The 12,596-nt window shown below is 38.1% G+C and overlaps 1 pseudogene; it reads right to left on the bottom strand.

Moving 5' to 3' along the window:
* Positions 1-7,115: 7,115 nt before the first annotated feature.
* LOC149180454 (non-structural maintenance of chromosomes element 4 homolog A pseudogene) lies at positions 7,116-12,176 on the bottom strand (annotated as a pseudogene).
* Positions 12,177-12,596: the final 420 nt, after the last annotated feature.

The raw sequence follows: 12,596 nt of genomic DNA, 5'->3' as shown, positions 1-12,596 counted from the left end.
TGGTCGGGTTGTTCGGTTCATACTTGGAGCCTACAGTGATTTATTGTGATAACCAGAGTTGCATTAAACTCTCGGCTAATCCAGTATTTCATGATAGATCTAAGCACATTGACATCAGGTACCATCATATCAGAGATTGCGTGCAACAGATAATCATGTTACTTTCATACATTCCAACGGAGGATCAGGATGCTGATATCTTGACGAAGGCGCTCACCAGGAGAAAATTCGAATACCACCAAGGCAGGATAGGGGTTGCTGATAATCCATATCTTGTTGAGAGGGAGCATTGAGAATGCAATAAGATGATGGAGCTTAGTGGAAAGAAGTCACCTTCACTAAGTGGGCCCATAGGATATTTTTGGCGCAAAGTATATTTTTAGACTATGTCTATTTTTAGACATATGGGCGGTTTCTATTTTTAGACTACCGGACTAAAAATAGAACAATCGAATATTATTAGCTCATAATAATATTTGGACTATAAACATTATCTTATCCTCTTAGAGCACTTCAGTTTGAGCTACAGATGTGGCACATGCAGCTGTCAGAAGGAAATACTCTTTTCTTGTGGGTCAGTTGAGCTATTGCATGGTGGACTTCAGTTAGAACTCATGTGGTTGAGTTTTGGTGTAGTTGATTGAGGAGTTGATGGAGTTGTGTTCAGTTTGACTTGGTTGAACTAGTTGTATTTAGTCTAACTGCAGAATATACTAGTGATGAGTGATGTTAATTAATTATTAATTAATTCACTAATTATCAACTCGTAAAGCAACTAAAGAATACATCAGTTAACTCAGTGCATGGACAGTTCAGTGGAGACAGGTGTTAGAGGTTGAGATTGCTATCAGTTGTGACTATAGTTGTGCATGAGATCTTGCACAATCAATGGATTGAGTAATGCCAATGAGGATTTCGTGGTTCAGCCAAGGAAATATGAGTTTGCTTTAGCCATTCATCATAATTCTCATGCAGGATTGCACAGTGGAGGCAGGCAAAGCAGTGGAGGAGATTTGAACCTGTGATTGATTCAGATCTGAGCTAGTTTTGTGTGTAATAGTTGGAGATAGTACTGAGTACTTGTGAGGAGTATTGTACTACGTGTTTTTTCATGTTCTAAATCATTACAATATACAGATAGTGTGGGGTTTTCAGCTATATGCTTTCCCCGGGTTACATATTGTGTTAATGTGTGCATGCGATTAATGTTTCATTGTTTTTAATGCTGCTAAATTGATGATCAACGTAGAGGAGGTTATGTATTATGCATGTATTCCGCAATAGTGTATAATCGGGATAATCTCTGCGAATAAGTGTCATATTATTCAAAATTTCTACAGATATACTTCAGGAACAAAGCCTAGATAAAGAAGAAATGAATCCAACAATATCTTGTAATGCATTGGCTGGAATTACCACTCCTCAAACCATCAAGATAGAAGGACAAATCAAGAAGAAAAAGGTAATAGTGTTGATTGACTCAGGAAGTACCCACAATTTTATTCATTGTAAGGTAGCAAAAGAATTGAATTGCTTCCTATATCCAACACCAGAGTGTCAAGTGATGGTTGCAAATGGAGGAACAATAAATTTTTCTAGAAAGTGCCATAATATCAAGCTATCCATGGGAGAATATGTATTGACTAGCCCAATGATTTCCATTCCAATGGGAGGTGTTGATGTTGTACTAGGAGTCCAATGGCTACAATCCCTGGGTACAATAGCTTTTAATTTTCAAGAAATTTTGGTGAAATTTTCTGTGGAAGGAAAGGAAGTCGAACTAAGGGGTATTGCAGGGAAACTGAGAAAGATAATCGGCGCTAACGGTATGACCAAGCTTCTACAAAAGGAACAAAGAGGTGTAATTGCACAATTATGTTCGCTAGATGTTTCCGCATTGGAATCATCTATTTCTCCAGATCTCCAAAAAGTATTGGACAATCATTCCAAGGTATTCGAGACTCTCAAAGGTCTCCCACCTATTCATGATCATGATCATGCTATTCATCTGGTTCCAGGAAGATTTCCTCCAAACATCAGGCCATACAGATATCCTTATGCCCAAAAGAGTGAAATTGAATGTATGGTTGTAGAAATGCTAGAGGCTGGTATAATTCAACCTAGTCAAAGTTATTTCTCTGCTCCAGTAGTATTGGTGCATAAGAAGGATGGATCATGGCTCATGTGTCTGGATTATAGGGAGCTCAACAAGCTCACTATTAAAGATAAGTTTCCCATTCCTGTCATTGATGAATTACTGGATGAATTGCATGGATCAATTTACATCACCAAGTTGGATCTTCGTTTAGGATATCATCAAATAAGAATGAAGACTGAAGACATTCCGAAAATAGCATTTGGAACTCATGAGGGTCATTATGAATTTTTGGTCATGCCTTTTGGCCTTACCAATGCACCTTCTACATTTCAAGGTTTGATGAATTCCATTTTCAAACCCTTCCTTAGAAAATTTGGGTTAGTATTTTTTGATGATATACTAATCTACAACAAGTCTTGGAAGGATCATGTTGAACATGTTGACAGGATGCTACAACTATTGGAGGAGAAACAATTATATGTAAAAAGATCCAAATGTTTCTTTAGAGTACAAGAGGTGGAATATCTGGGTCATATTGTATCTCATGAAGGAGTTAAGGTAGACCCTAGCAAAATTAAAGCCATTAAGGAATGGAAAATCCCCACATCCATAAAGTATCAGCGAGGATTTCTCGGGTTGACAGGGTATTATCGCAAGTTTGTTAAGAATTATGGGAGAATAGAAACACCTCTAACAACATTATTGAAGAAAGATGCATTTTCATAGACTCCAGAAGCAGCAATGACCTTCAAACATCTTAAAGAGGAAATGTGCCAAGCACCGGTCTTAGCTACACCAGACTTCACAAAAACCTTTATTGTGGAATGTGATGCTTCTAGAAATGGAATTGGTGTTGTTTTAATGCAAGATGAAAGACCCATTGCTTTTGAAAGTCATCCAATCAAGGGAAAGATTTTACACAAAGCTATTTATGAGAAGGAAATGTTGGCAATAATACATGCTCTTAAGAAATGGTGACCCTACCTAATGGGAAGACACTTCAAGGTAAAAACGGATCATGATAGCCTTAAATACTTTTTAGAACAAAGATTATCCTATGAAGAGCAACAAAATTGGGTCACAAAGATGTTGGGTTATGACTTTGAAATCATCTACAAAAAAGGGAAACAAAATGTGGTGGCAGATGCACTCTCAAGAAAGGATGAGGATGTGGAAGCATTTTTGTGCGCCATTTATATTATCCAACCAGATTGGATAAATGAAGCAAGGGAGGAATGGAAGAATGATGAAGAAGTGTGGGCACTTATTTGAAAGTTGCAACAAGATTCCAGTACATCTGATACATTTAGCTAGCAAAATGATTCGTTATGGTACAAAGATCGCTTATACCTCTGTAAGAATTCCCAACTCAAACAAAAGATTCTTATGGAATTGCACACTTCTCCCTTATGAGGGCACTCAGGATTTTTAAAAACTCACCACAAGGTTAAGAAGGAATTTTTTTGGGACAACCTTAAATTGGATATTCAAAAGTTTGTGATGGAATGGTTGGTTTTCCAACAAAATAAAGTTGAAACAATTAAGACCTCGGTTCTATTACAACCTTTATCCATTCCAAGCCAACGTTGGGAGGATGTTTCAATGGATTTTATCATAGGTTTACCCAAGTCTGAGGGAAAGAGTGTCATCATGGTGGTAGTTGACAGACTTACCAAGTATGCACACTTTTGTGCATTATCACATCCATTTAAAGCGAGTACAGTTTCTACGGCATTTATGGAAACAATTCAAAAGCTACATGGAAACCCAAAGATTATTGTAAGTGACAGAGATTCAATTTTCACTGGAAATTTTTGGACAGAATTATTTTCTTGTCTTGGTACTCAGTTAGCTAATAGCTCATCTTATGATCCTCAACCTGATGGGAAAACTGAGATAGTAAACAAATGTTTGGAAGGATATCTTCGTTGCTTTGTATCTAATAAACTGACACAATGGGTCAAATGGTTGCTCTGGCTGAATGGTGGTATAACACTTCCTTCCATACAGCAACAAAAGTGACCCCATTTATGGCACTTTATGGATATCAGCCACCATCCATCACATCATATTTATGATAAAATTCTAAGGTTCAAGCAGTGGAACATCACATCGAACATCAACAACAATTCCTCCAACTCTTAAAGGATAACCTCGTGTTGGCACAGAATAGAATGAAACAATAGGTAGATCAACATCACAGTGAAAGAAGTTTTGATGTAGGTGATTGGGTATTCCTACGACTACAACCATATAAACAAATGTCCCTCAAGCAAGCTAAGAAGGATAATAAATTATCACCAAAGTATTATGGTCCGTACAAGGTGTTGCAAAAGATTGGTACTATGGCATACAAATTGGAGCTTCTTGCAGCTTCTCGAGTGCACCCAGTTTTCCATGTTTCATGTTTAAAGAAGGTTATAGGCGACAAGCTCCCAGTTTAAAAAATATTGCCAGAACTTGATGAGGAAGGAAAAATTATATTGGAACCGGAAGCAGTCACAGAAACAAGAACTCGACAGCTACGAAATCGATCAATTTTGGAGTATCTCATCAAGTGGAAGAACTTATCCACTGAATATTCCACATGGGAGGATGAGAATTTTATACAGAAGCATCCAAAACTACTCAAGTGTTGAGGACAACACTTTTTTGAAGGAGAGGGGCATGTTAGGTCCCTATAATACTAGTGATTACCCCATTACTATTGTAGTTGTATCCCTTATTAATATTTTTGTGCCCCTATTTGTCCCCATATTGTTATTACTGTGCCCCATAGAATCCCTCTATTGTTATTTTTGTGGCTTTATATTCTTATTGTTAGGTCGGCTGAGTTATATTGTGACTCCTTAGAATCCTATATATAGAAAGGAGGTTTTGTCATTTGAATCATCAAAGGATCATTCATTTGTGTAATGTAAAGGAGGTTTCCCCCTCGAAGAGGCTGAATTAGAAGGCGTTGATCTATCTTTTCTATATTTTTGTGAGCTGGTTTCATAACATATTCATGGTCAAATTAACAAGAAAGTGACCTTTTAGCATAGTTAATGCACTAGTGATCATGTCATAATGTCCCAGGGCATGCTAGGGACTATAGGGACTACTCATGTACATCTAGAGAATAGGTGGGGAGACATCGAGCTGTAGTCAAGAGGACTACAAGCGATTAGGGGTAGATACTTGAGGTACCCAACCTCTTGGATTATACCTTGCTACGGGAGCCCCGAAGAGAGAGTAGCAGGACTAACAGATGTGGGTAGAGATGGATGCGGATGAAGCAACAGAGAGTGCTACAGTGCAGGAGTCTCTGTGTAGCGCGAGGCTAGTAGGCTGCAATAGTGCGAGTCCTAGTTGCAGTCACAAAGGAGCCCTAATTGCATTCATGAAGGGAGACCTAGATGGAGTCTTGAAGGAGCTCTAGCCACAGTAAAAAAAGAATCCCTAGCTGCAATAAAAGGCAATCCTAACTGCAGTCAAAAAGGAGGCTTAGCCACAACAAGAGAGAGGCCTAAGACGCAGTCTAGAGAGAGGCCTAAGATGTAGTCAAGAGAGGCATAAAGACGCAGTCAAGAGAGGCCAGATACGAAGCAAAAGGAAGGCTCTTATCCACAACAAAGGAAGCATTAATCCGTAGCAAGAGGGAGGCCCTTATCAGCCATCAAGAAGAAGCATATAGTTGTAGTCAAGAAATGTCTAAAGCAACACTCAGAGACGCCCTAGATGCAGTCAAAGGGAGGCCCTAGCCACTGCAAGAAGGATCCATAAGACAAAAAGAAATAAGCCCTATAAGAAACGTGGAATTCTTATGTTTTGTTGTAGGTACAACATGTGAAAGAGAGTTTGTTTTGAGTGTTTTTCTTGGGTGCTCTTGTAGGGAGAAGGGTCGAAGTTTGAAGTTTAAGATCACAGTAAGAAGAGGCATTCAACGTGGATTAAATAGGGTTGTTCTGTAGCTATTCCAGGAAGACTGAAGGGTTGAAAAGAGGCTGAGTATCTTCTTTGAAGCTTCAACTAAAGGATGAAACTGAACTAAGGGATGACTTAGCTTAATAAAGTTCATGATGGCCTTTTACAATCATATACCTATGAGTGAACCCAACTCTTTTGATTGGGACTTATCCTAGCATCTTGATATGTGGGATATAGAGGACAAATACGATCTCCTTTTCTCCATGCATTCCTCCCACCCTGAAAATCAAAAGGGGGCATAATTAATTTCATATACCATACTATATCTATATATATATATATATATATATATATATATATATATATATTCCCAATCTCTTGCCATCTACTAGTTGTGCCTGCTTTAGCTAGGCTCAAGCAATTAGTCAATCTAGAGCATGCATATCCATACTTATTCTCCACATGCCTCTGGGTGGATCTCTCTATCCGTGTAGTGCCAGTAAAAGGGTTTGGGTATGGTAAGGGCTTCTAGATAGTTTTTTAAACCTTTGCATTTACATCTATTTTCGCCTGGCCTTACCCTACTCTCATCTCTACGTATTCTCAAATTAAACCAACTAAACAATCAGAAACTTTATTCTTGTGTGGTATCTCAAAATACTTTTCAAACATAAAATTACAACATACTGTCACAAGGAGACTAATCATGGTTTAACATATCAAACTTGACATCTTACATTAACAATTTCCTTTTACATGATGCCAGTCTTCTGCCCAGGCCTTGGAACCATTCCTAAAGGGGTGTACTACATGACCAGGGGTTTGCATTGCTAGTAAACTTAATTATAACTAATTATGAGAACAAGATAGCATTATTTATATACCTTATTGCTTAAATTAAAGATTATCTTCCTGTATGAATTACAATGCACTGATAAAAACATAGATAGTTTCCAACAAAAAGCACCCAAAAAAGTAGCAAAAGTTATAGGAGACACTTATTTCACTTCTTCAGTGTTGGTCTTTGAAGACCTCCACCACCATCATCACTTCCACATGCATCCTCCTACACCTCAAGAGTTGTAGGTACCAATCTGCCCCTATTTCTTCAAATCTCTCTGATAGGAGTCTCTGCAGCCTTCTCAAAACAAGGAATCATAAGTGGATTGGTTTTGTGAGGCATCAACTCCTCACCACTTGCAACAACTTCCATCATCAACTTCCAGTCTTTAAAATCAAACTGAAAAACAAATTGGTTGTAAGAAGCTTCTCCAGATTCCATTTTTGTAGCTCTAGGAGCATTTTTGGGGACAAAAAAATGTTTTCCATTTTCATCGACATTTATTTCAACTCTACCATCCTTTACTAGAAATGATAACACAAACATGTTTTCTATTGTTTGGGAAAATGATATTCTATTTAGAACCAAATTCTCTAATCTGGATTGCTTCTGTTTTCACAAAATATTAAATATGCTTACCATATTCTTGTCTGTTTCTGATTTTTCATCTTCCAGGGATTCTTTCACTGCTTCAGGTCGAGTGCCTTCTATCGGCTTAGTCTGTTTTCTCTATACTATAGCTTTCCTTTGTTTGGTTTCATTATCCATTGGTCCAAGAAAAGTGCAAATTCCTGCCACATGCTAGAAAACAGAAGCAGCTGAAAGCCCAATATTTCTCCATGATATTTGGGTTTGATCGTCATTTCCCTCCAATGACCTGCTTCCATATGCCTAGTACTATAGTTTCTTAGAATATCACTACTAATAAAATCAACTAGAGTATCACCATCATTGTTTTGTGATCTGTTAATAGTAGCGAGGAGTGTGGAAGTGAGATGAAAGAGTGTATCAGCATCTGTAACTTTCTCATGAGGTCTCTAAACAAAATTGTGCAAGCTTTCCACTTTGCTAATTATAGCCTCAAATTTTCGAAATTCTGCTTTAAAAATATTTTCTCTCCTAAGCAATCGAAGTCTTGAGGGGATGATAATGGTACTTTAATATACAGTGTTTCACCATACTCTGATTGTTACCACTACATGCAGTAGCATCTTATTTCTCTCTTGGGGGCTTACTGTGGCCTTGTTGTGATCCTTTTACCCCACGAGAGGAATCTTTCAGTGTCTAACTCAATGTTTCTTCCTCTTTAACTCTAGCTTGGGTAATAAGCCTTCTACCTATCCTTTCTATCACCTGTTTTTGGAGTTGATAGAAATGAAAATATTCAACCAAAGCTAGAAGGAAGGGCTTGAAATTGAGATTTCTGATTGAAGAACTACCGTGAAATGGAAAGAGAGCAAGAAAAGATTTTCATGTTGCATTGAAATGAGGGAGGGCATGGAGTTGTGATTTCCCCTACCCTGAGAAGTCTTCTTTGTAATAGAAGAGGGATGAAGTCCCACTACAATGGATATAAAGTCCCAAGACATACACATTGTCGAATGAAATGTGTAGGTGTAGTGTGCCAATTAAGCGTGAGGATTGGGAGAAGTGACACATGTGGGAGAGTGGCCATATTATTGATGAATTATTTACATTGAGGAAGGACACCATTTGAATATGGTAAGAATGTCAATTCTAACGTGGATAGTTTCCAACACCACTTTCTCATCTACATGAGGGAGTACAATTTGTATATATTTGTCTCAGTCCCATGGTGAATATATTAGTGTGAGGATCCACTGCTTCATGATCCATATATTGGATGCTTTGTTGAACCTGAGATTTATAAGAAAATCTCTTTAGATATCCAGAACGTCTCATAAATTTATTTGAACAATTATTGTCTTGCAACAATGTTTATTGACAATAAATTGCTTGGTAATGTACACATGCATAGAATATTGTGACTGATGGCATGGATACTTGGCCTTTCGGGTTGAAATGGCCACCTCTAAAGATAATATTTGGAATATCCTTTGAGCCTTTCTTTGAGATGGAATCGAAGAAGTTGGAGTGAAGACATCAAGGAACTCTATATTTTGCCATATTCCAGCTGAATAGCCAAACATGCAAGAGAAACTAAAACCAGGGGTTATATAAGTAATAGCCCCAGTGTATGGGAAATCCAGGATTTTAGAGGAATATTTCCGCATTTAATAATTAGATGAGGATGAATATTTCCATTGCACTATGTGTTGTTATTGATATGTTTGGAAATTTTGGGTGAACACTTGGCCCATCTTCAAGAACATCCAATAACGTTCGAGTCCAAGACAAATTTAAAGAGATCATTTATCAAATTAGTTGTCCAGCTATGAAAGACAATCATGTTTTGGAAGAGATACATCATACTACTATCAAAGCAGACTATGGACCATGTTAGAAAATGGATCAAAAAGGTTTTCAGAATGTCTAATAAAATTTGACATTTAGCATTGTCTTAGCATTTTCTTGTCAGCTTTCATGGAGGCAAAAAGTGACAAGAGAAACTTGCACAGTAATGGCAGTCACTAGAATGAGAAACACAATGAATTACCAAAATGGAATCTATTGCTATGATGACACATGGGAATATACTTATTACTCTCAACGTGGTTGTACAGGAAAAATAGTTTTTTCCTTTGAGTATATTTGATGTATCGTAATGTAGCGGTTGTTTCCCTGCTGTAATAAAACAAATATATATCCATCTCAAGGTGAAAGAATAACGCCAGTATATATTCGTATAATATGGGCTATGTGTTGTTCTCAACAGCTAGGAAAGTCTTTATCGGTCATAGTGCGATGAAGTGATGGGTTCGGGTTTTCGTGCCCGTGTTGTCAAAGTATATCGATACAAGTGATGAAAAACATATGTTCAATTCCCTAGAACATATCTTATTTTCATTACTTGTCCAGGATAAATCCACAGCCATAGTTGAGAAACATAATAAAAAGAAAATAAATATGTAGTTTATTTAAACAAATGTGGCATGAGCGGAAAAAATATGCACCAAATTACAAAATGCGAATTCAAAGTTTTGTATAAAAGTTTTAAATTAAAAAAGTTTCAAACAATTGCCAATAAGTTTAACAAATGCAACTGCCTAGCACTCATCTAATGGCCATTCGAGGAGGGTCAAAGTCATCCATCAATATGTAGAAATCTATAAAAGAAAATAGGGACTTTGAAGAAGGGATCCCTGATTATTCATACCCAAATGTTATCGATTATTGAGCAAGGGCCTAACGAGTTAGTGAGGATTTCCCTTTTGCTTTTGTTTCAATCTATTTTCATGCTTAAATTTTTTCTAATATGATGTCATTGGTGGACCTTAATATACGACATTGCACCATACTCTGATTGTTACCACTGCATGTGGTAGCATCTTCTTTCTCTCTCAGGGACTTACTGTGGCCTTGTTGTGATCCTTTTACACCACGAGAGGAATCTTGCAGTGTCTAACTCAATGTTTCTTCCTCTTTAACTCTGTTAGGTTCCTATACCAATAGGTTTCATTTTTCATGGTTAACTATAGAAGAGCCAAATATGTTCATCCTTTCATGCTGCAAAGGTTCCATATTTTGTAAACAAATCAAGAAAATTAAAAAATGAAAAGAGGGTATGCCCTAAAAGAAAAATCAAAGGGCAAAAAGAGTAAATTGGTCAAAGAAAATGATGAAAATGAACCCCAAACCAAAAGACCAAGAAAGTGTGCTAGTTTAAATGCCACTACTATTTATTGTTGGAGAATTTCATTGTGTACAGGTGGTTGATTCTACATACAGTTGATGAATAGCCAGACAGTCCAATCCTGGCTAGGTCATGTTTGAATTTACTTGTCTTTAGAATAGATAATAAAGATCTGTCCAAACAGTTCAAGCTTGGAAGATGAGTAAACAGGTAGAGAAAATAAGGAGCCCAACTACTTAATCTGGGCCCTTGGAAGAGATAAGGGTAGACTTAGATAGGAGGGCATTCAAAGAAAAAGAGGAAAATCAGGGTTTGCTAGTCCAAATGCACCCAATCAAAAGGAAGAAAAAATGTTAGGTGTATTAGGCTGGGTAGGCAGTTTGAGGTTGCAGAAGCAAGTTTGTGATCATTTTTGTCTTGTCAAGAAAGACTTATCTCATGGATGTCACAAATACCATGGCAAAGTGACTGCAGGACAGTGGAAGCATGACTAATTTCCCCTATCATTCCCCGAGAAGTCATTTGCTAACATCCCCTCAAGGACCTTGGGATCAGCCCAATAGTCCTATTTCACTTCATTTTATGAGAAATGCTAAGTTGAACTCTGAGTTTACTTAGTTAAAACAAGCCACATTTCTTGTGTAAAAGGTCTTAACATTTTACTTCATTTCCCTAAGAACCTAAATTATTACCTTATAAACTTAGCGTTACCCATCCATGGAATCATACTAACATTAACTTTATTATATAGCTCCTTTATCATTCCCCACCCCTATTTTGCAAAAAACTATATAAAAAACCCAAAAAATACCTAATTATCCTTACCCTTGGCAACTATAGCCATATAACACAAGTTCGAGAATTATTAGTCCATCTGGGACATTAATAATAAACCCTCCTGCGTTCAAAATACATTAGGGGTTAATTTGGCATCTGGTTAAATTAACAACCGCACTGAACCCCTCACATCGACCATATATTAAACCTAGTGTGCATGTAAATACTGGGTTTTGTTTAACATTTGGTTAAACAAATAACCGTGGCCGCCTACATTAACCGCATAAAACCCATAATCCGAAGTTCTTTACCCCGCAAATATTAAAACATTAAAATATTATGGTGGGTCCCGTATCATAAACTCTCAGTCAACTCTCACCGCCCGTCGACCGTCCAATCCCGTGTCGTAGATCCAACAGCTGGCAGCAATATTAGAGCCCCTCATCTGCTGAGAGTTAACATCCGGGGGATGGGCGGTATTGCTGTCGTACCCCTGCCACGCGTCGGCTTCCCGGCGTGATCGGAGCCCCCTCCCCCGAAACCACCATGGGCCAAAGGCGGTGCGAGGAATACCACTTACCGCCCCGCCGCGTACCCCCTGACGTCATCCCCATGTCACATGATGACGTTGCATCCACATCACCCGCCACTGCTCCACACCAGTGCCATGTCATATGTTGACATCACCACCCTGCCACCGTGTCATCCACCACGTCATCCGGCACGTTAGCTGCCACATCATCCTCTGTACCCGCTACATGACAAAAGTACGTCATGATGATGTCATCATAAAAAAGTGCCAAAAAGCCCAAAAAGATCTAAATTTTGTTAAAAGTCGTGAAAACGACGGTTTTTTGTTTATTTCTATTTGTGCGCTAGTGGAGACACCTGCATGAGATTTTACGACCAACCCGCCACCAAAGATGCACAGTCCATCACCCTACAAATTGGCTTCGTAGCTCGACCCCGCAGCTCGAGTTGTACCTGCAATTCGCACCAGTCACCTGTAAAACAAGTATTTACCTACTTTTTGCCCTAAAACCCTGTTTTTTCCGAAATTCTCCATTAAAATTTCCTGAGGATCTATAATTCGAATTTAAATGTGCTCTTGCCTATGAACCACTGCATTTTAATTCACTGGGTGACCCCTCTCTCCTAAGAAAACCTGCAAACTCTGCTCTCGTCTGCAAATTGGT

Source organism: Pinus tabuliformis, chromosome 3_2, assembly GCF_031772625.1.
Source record: "Pinus tabuliformis cultivar Carrire ecotype Pingquan chromosome 3_2, CPIR1, whole genome shotgun sequence".
Classification (NCBI taxonomy): Eukaryota; Viridiplantae; Streptophyta; class Pinopsida; order Pinales; family Pinaceae; genus Pinus; species Pinus tabuliformis.
The sequence above is the reverse complement of the archived record's forward strand: the minus strand, read 5'-3'. Positions and strand labels throughout refer to the sequence as shown.